Source organism: Phaethon lepturus, unplaced genomic scaffold, assembly GCF_000687285.1.
Source record: "Phaethon lepturus isolate BGI_N335 unplaced genomic scaffold, ASM68728v1 scaffold13617, whole genome shotgun sequence".
Taxonomy (NCBI): domain Eukaryota; kingdom Metazoa; phylum Chordata; class Aves; order Phaethontiformes; family Phaethontidae; genus Phaethon; species Phaethon lepturus.
In genome coordinates this window covers 1-6,350 of record NW_010554166.1, presented here as the reverse complement: position 1 = coordinate 6,350, position 6,350 = coordinate 1, and positions in this window count along the sequence as shown.

Sequence of the window (6,350 nt, the reverse complement as noted above, 5' to 3'; positions counted from 1 at the left end):
GGGGGTGTGTAGGGGTGAAAAAAAACCAACCACCACCACCTTCTGATAACCCTTTGAAAAGCCTTCTAAACATTTCTTACTCTAGCCTCCTTCCTAGTTTCAAATGTAACTTCTAAATGAATCAGATACAGTCTGTTATTTTAGCTTTCTCTAAATTCAGTTTACAATAAATTGTTAAATCCTGGGACCTGGAATACTCCATGTTCTACTGTGCAGTACACTGTGTACAAGTGAATAAAAAAAAACTCTGAAATGAAGATCACTATCAAAACAGGCATGAGCAGTAATTGACAGATTGTTAATGAATCAAAAGTGTGATACTTTAATATTGACACAAAACATTATACTTTTAGTTCGCAAAAAAATGTCTACATTATATATACACACACACAAAAGACGTTTCCGCTCTAGGAAGCTAGCAAAATGTAAAAACATAGCTATGCTAGCTAAAATTACCATAATATGAAAAGCATATTTTTACGGAACTTCAAGCTTCTACTGTTGGTATCAGCCTAGTTCTACAATTGAGAGGTGGTGTAGGGGGAGAATGACCCACAAGCCACAAGATTAAAACCAGTCGTAACTGAAGTTAGGCTGAAGTCATACTTGTGTCAAAGACCTAGGAATACAAATTATAGTCACATGTGGCATACTGTACTTCAAAATAATGGAAATACCACAATTCAAATCCATCTATTTGAGCATCTTATTTCCTAAATGCTATGTACAGAGCATAAAAAAGGATTTAAAATTGTTTTATTTCCTTTCTGTGTCTCCACAGATGACAGGAGGGTGTTTTAGCATGACAGAGAAGAAACTCATCAGATGAGCAATGATTACAAAACCAATTTACTATTTACTATAGTAACATTACTCATGTGTAGCCTACACATCCAACTAGGGAGACAAGTACAGTATATTCTCTCAACTAAAAACTAGTAAAGCTATTGAAACTAATTCTGCAGACACAAGACAGACTAAGATACTAAATACTTCCAGTTAGAAAAATAAGAGTAAGAAATTTACAGTTCAGGAATACACAGAGTCAAGGTATTGGTTTCTGCAAAAACACATGAGAAGGCACTGCCTAGAAACTATCCTTACTCCAAAAGCAAAGTCATCTCTGATACAAACCACTCCCCTAGAACTACGTGAAACAACAGAGCAGCTTCCACCTTCTGTATGGTTTTTTGGAATTAATAGAACTCCATGGAAAATTATTTCAATGAATTTTAAAGCAATTATTAAAAATAAAATAAATGGAATAAAAATATTTGTCCTTATGTTCATTTTAGTACTAACAAAGGCAGAAAATACAGCCAAACCAACATATGCTCAGCATTTAAGTATTGAGGTTGTTCAAATGTAAAATCTGAAGTCATATGTTTTCAAGTCTCATTTCAACTTGTCACTCACCACAGGTTCATCAAAAGGTTTTCAAATCTTTCAAATGAGTTCTGGCATAGTCTTATATTTAGCCACAAAACTTAGCACCTTTGCATGACTTCAACTTGGAACTAGGGCAAACAAATTAATTTCATCTCAGTGGTTCTTCTGAGTATTGACAGTCAGTCATTTAAATAAAGCAAAATTCAAGAAGAGCTATTTCACACTAAATGAGAGCAAGAGCTCTGCACTTCTATTTGCAGAAAGACTATAGCCTTATAGTTCCCAGAAACAGTGGACAGTCTGCACATTCACTAGTGACTGTGAAAGAAAAGCACTGACATTTCCCATTCTGGAGTCAAATGAAAGATTATGAGGCAACTGGATAGTACACAGCATCTTCTGAGAAGCGAAGAGAAGAGAACAGAAGTACTGGGCAGTCTATGATAAATCTCTGCACAGGGCGGGTGGAATGGCTCAAGGCCTCCAGTGATACAATACACACAAAAGTGACAGGATGCGGTCACAGCTCCACCCTGTGTCTGGAAAAACACATTTATAAACTTGAGTATGTCCTCCTTAAACTCATTCTGGACTACTTGTTCTATAATTAGAGCTGGGATTTAAGGGATGCAACCTATTCGTACAAGAGTATAAAAGGTATCCTTCAAGACTGATTAGGTACTAGAACAGCTTAGGCTTTGAAGCCTAACGCATCCCATCAAAACTCGTGAAAAGTACTAATTCAGTAAAGTAAGCTACAAATTCTCATGAGTGAGAACTGTGCACCACACCAGTGCTTACTCTTTCAAAGATCTGCTTATGGAAACGTTGCAAAGTGTTTTAATGAAGTACAAAGATATCAATATACACTCAATCTGGCAGCAAATGGATTTTTTTTCCTCCCTCAATCTGTCACACCCTTTTCTTCAGAAAGATTTCATATTAAAATAATAAGAAGCTCAGGACCTGCTCAAAACCAGTTTAAAAATAGTAAACCCCCTTCCCATTTTGTAATTGTAACATTAGACCAAGATAACGCAACCTTCAGAAAGAATCAGCACAAGGCATGAAAAAGATCAGAATACTGTACCCCAATGCACTTTAACAAGCCTTAAATACAGAATTCTAGAACTATAGCCTATGTTGTACGGAAGCACTAAAATGGAAAGTCAAGTCTGATCAAATGAAACCAAAGTAACAACCCCAGCTATAATCACTTTACAACTGCCTTGGGAGGACCTCAACATTAGTAGAAGGAAAACAATGAGGCAGAAAAGGACTTATGCTTGTTTCCTGCAGCTGTCCTCTCATCACCTCCAGACAGACAAACCAGCTGCCTAGTAAAAAACAGTACTGTTTCATTAAATTTCAAACAAAAGTACATACATTTATATTAGTTGAGCCAGAACTCAAAGTAAAGGAGCTCATTAACTCAGCAACAGATTAAGCTATTACATGACTTCACAACACAGACTGCAGAGGAAATGAAATAATGAGTTATGCTCCGAGAGTGTATCACCTAAATGGCATGCTCAGGTACAGATGTGATGGAGGTTTAACCCTCTATCAGTCCACTCACATGTAAACCAGTGCTGAGCCTGAAATCTGGCATAAGACTTAAATACTCACACTCAGTTTCTTGCAATTCTTACTCAGGCCAATAACAACCTACTGAACACACAACGTTCTGAAATCAGCAAGTTTTATTGGCAGAACAAGGCCAGCACCAGGCAGTCACTGCTGAGATGGCTTTAGTGCAAGACATGATCTTTCACTGCCACAGAAACTCTTCAGAGGTACGAGAGAAATCATTATATTACTTTGCTGATCATCTTATTCAAGCAACAAATGAAAAAACTGTCAAGAACAAAATGCATTTGCAGAATGCAAGCATAGCTTCCTTTTGCTCTCTAAGCTTTGTTATGACTTTATTGATATACAAAAAAATATGAATATACATGAATCTTTTACAGTACAAAAAGCAGGGAACTTTTAAGTCTAAAAAGTTTCACAGGTGCATTAAGGAAGTTTTGAGCATCTCATGCACAGAAGATACACATTTTTTCCTGAAAGAAAGTGTTCTTTATTTGTCACACAAAATAACCAAGATAACCTTCAAAAAGTTAAAACAATTGGATTGTTCACTATGATTATTTTTAACTCATAAGCAATTTCAAGAATAAGCTAATGATAACTGGGGAAAAAAAACCTATCACAACAGATACATTTAACAAAACTCTAATTGTGTGACTTGTAGATACAGTGAACGTGCATCAGCCAATGGGAAAAAATACTTGGCAAATAAACAACACAAGGCACTTCCAAAGAGGTGATTGTTTGGAAGCTTCCCTCAGATGATTCCCCCCCTCCCCCCCACATCAGGCCACCTCACCTGTTCTAGAAGACTACATTACACTAAACAAGGTAAACAAAGCTGTCTGAAACATTTATGGAAAATTTTTATTCTGCCAGTAAACATATTAACTCTGCTTTCCTCCTTCGTAACTTCTCACTGTACTTTCAAAAACTGGTGAAATGAGCACAGCAAGAATAGCAGCAACTTACTTGTCCCACAATGATTTTAAAGTCAACCTTTACCTTAGTCTGTTTTCCTCCCTAGAACTTTAGTAAAATATGTGGGCACATGCGCACACAGAGCTGAGATTCCTCCTTGTCTCAGAAAAGGAATTGGAAAAGTCCTATTATAAACAAATATACACACACATAAATTAAAATTAAGGAAGACCCCCCTACCAGTTTGTACAGCAGCAAAAAGAAGGAATGCCATTCTAGTTCTGTTAGTGCAAAAGCATTGCTTAGTTCAACAAAAGCAGAAACAAATCCAATGAGGAAAACAGACATTTCAGTTCTCCAACACACTTTAATTTTACCTTCAAGGTAGGACCTGACCTCCCTATCAGCACCACTGTACTGGCAATGAAAACCAATCATTTCTCCTCACACTATTTTTCCTCACCTCCTCTTCCTAAAGGCATCATCTTTGATTAATATTGGCAGGCCAACATTCTACATGCGGTCATCCTATGTCACCCTATGCAACACTGCTTATTCATTCATGTCTACTCTTGTCTCATCTGTCAGTTTTTCCACATCAATATTTAAGATGCTCACTGCTTTCAGTTGAACAGTGTAAAAATCTTTTTCTCCTGATTTTTAAAAAGCACATGCAAAGCAGCTGCAAATTCTTGATCTGCTCATGTATTTCTGCCTATATGCTGCTACATTTTTCCCAGATTAAAAAAGCTCAAAAATAGCTGCAGCTGCTGAGGTAACCAGTTTAATAGAAGTTATTACAGGCCAATGAGTCAATTACAGCAGGTAAACAACAGACATCAGAAGACAGTAACAAGCTAAACAGAAAGTCTGCCAGTTCTGGGTGACAGATTATGTGACAAACTGCAGTTCCTCAGTATTACATTTTTGCACATACATTCGCACAAAGAACAAACGAGGTACCTCCTTTGGAGTTTCAGAATCAGAAGTGTTGAGATGACAACGAAAGCCATTCCGAGCTTTAGAGTGCATCTGTTCCCAACTCCCCATACACATACATACCAGCCAACATTCCAATTCAGTACAGAGATGGCAGAAAGCTCTGCCTGTGAGAGCACTGGCACCAGTTATTGCACTCCTAAAGTTAAGCAAAAGCACTAGGTTGTTACTCTCACAATCAACTTGGGATCATGCGCCTGGTTGGACTGTACAATTAGAATTCAACTTTCTAATTTTTTGCAGCTTTAGGACATAAATATAATACTGTTGCTCAAAGAACTGTTATTTTCCCAGAGCTTACTGGCAGCAAAAACTAAAGATTTTTTTTTTAATTAATAATGTTTTATTTTCCTATGAATATAATTTCCTTCCCAAACCTCACTCTGTTCTCTTTTCCAGGTCTCCAACACACTGAGTGAGGATATTATTCTTCTCTGTAGATTCCCATGACATTTTGGCAGAAGTTACAGCTGTGACAAGTTTTGGATTGGAGGTTTTGCTTACTGATGTCTTTAGCTTTGTGACTGGCTGCTGTTGAAAATTAAATAAAGAAAACAAGCAATATTTCTTTCATAAAGTAACAAGTGACCTGAGGGAAGCCTCTCTGGGTGGGAATGGAAAAAGAGTCCCAATTTAGATGTTGTACAAGTTTCCATGAGTTAAGAACTTTGGGAGATGTTGGCAATTCCATTTCTTTTCACCACCCTCCACTCCTCCCCATTTATTCCCTCTAAAATCTAAAGGTTTGTTTTTCTACAAGTTACTACAAAACATCCAGAATACATCTGACACTCCACTCCTACCCACAGTGTTTCAAGTGACACTAGGTACAAGACATACATTATGTTAACATTTGACAATAATATATTAACTGTCAGTCACATGCCTAGAACTCAACAGTCTTATGAAAAAGAACAACCTGACTGCTAGGATATGCTGTTACTTAAATTCTTTGTTCCAGTGTAAACAAAGAAAAGTTACACATGCAGCCTCACGCTACGTGAGCTATCAGCTTCTAGCCCAATAATTATATATTAAAGCCAAGGGGGCATTTAAGTTGCTGAGGCAGGGAATTCCACCATGGACTATAATAGTGAATAATAATGCAGCACTGTAGACCACCTCTCTGAAGAGCAGATCTTTTTTCGAGGCCTCAACACACTATTAAACCCATCTCCAATGGCTACAGCAGAATAGATTTTTTTTTCCAGGCCTGTGGATCATATTCTGACCATCTCCAACAGCTATGATAGGCTTAAAGCTCACCAAACCAGCCACTACCGCTACAGAAACCCTCGAGCTTCGAGGCTGAGGGCCTCGAACATACCTCCAGCAGCCATGGAAAACTATACATTTCAAGGCATCCGCAGCGCTGGGGAGAGAGGAGAGCCGCCCGGGGTGGCAGTGACAAGGCCGGGCTGGGATGGGGGAGAGCACCCAGCTCTCGC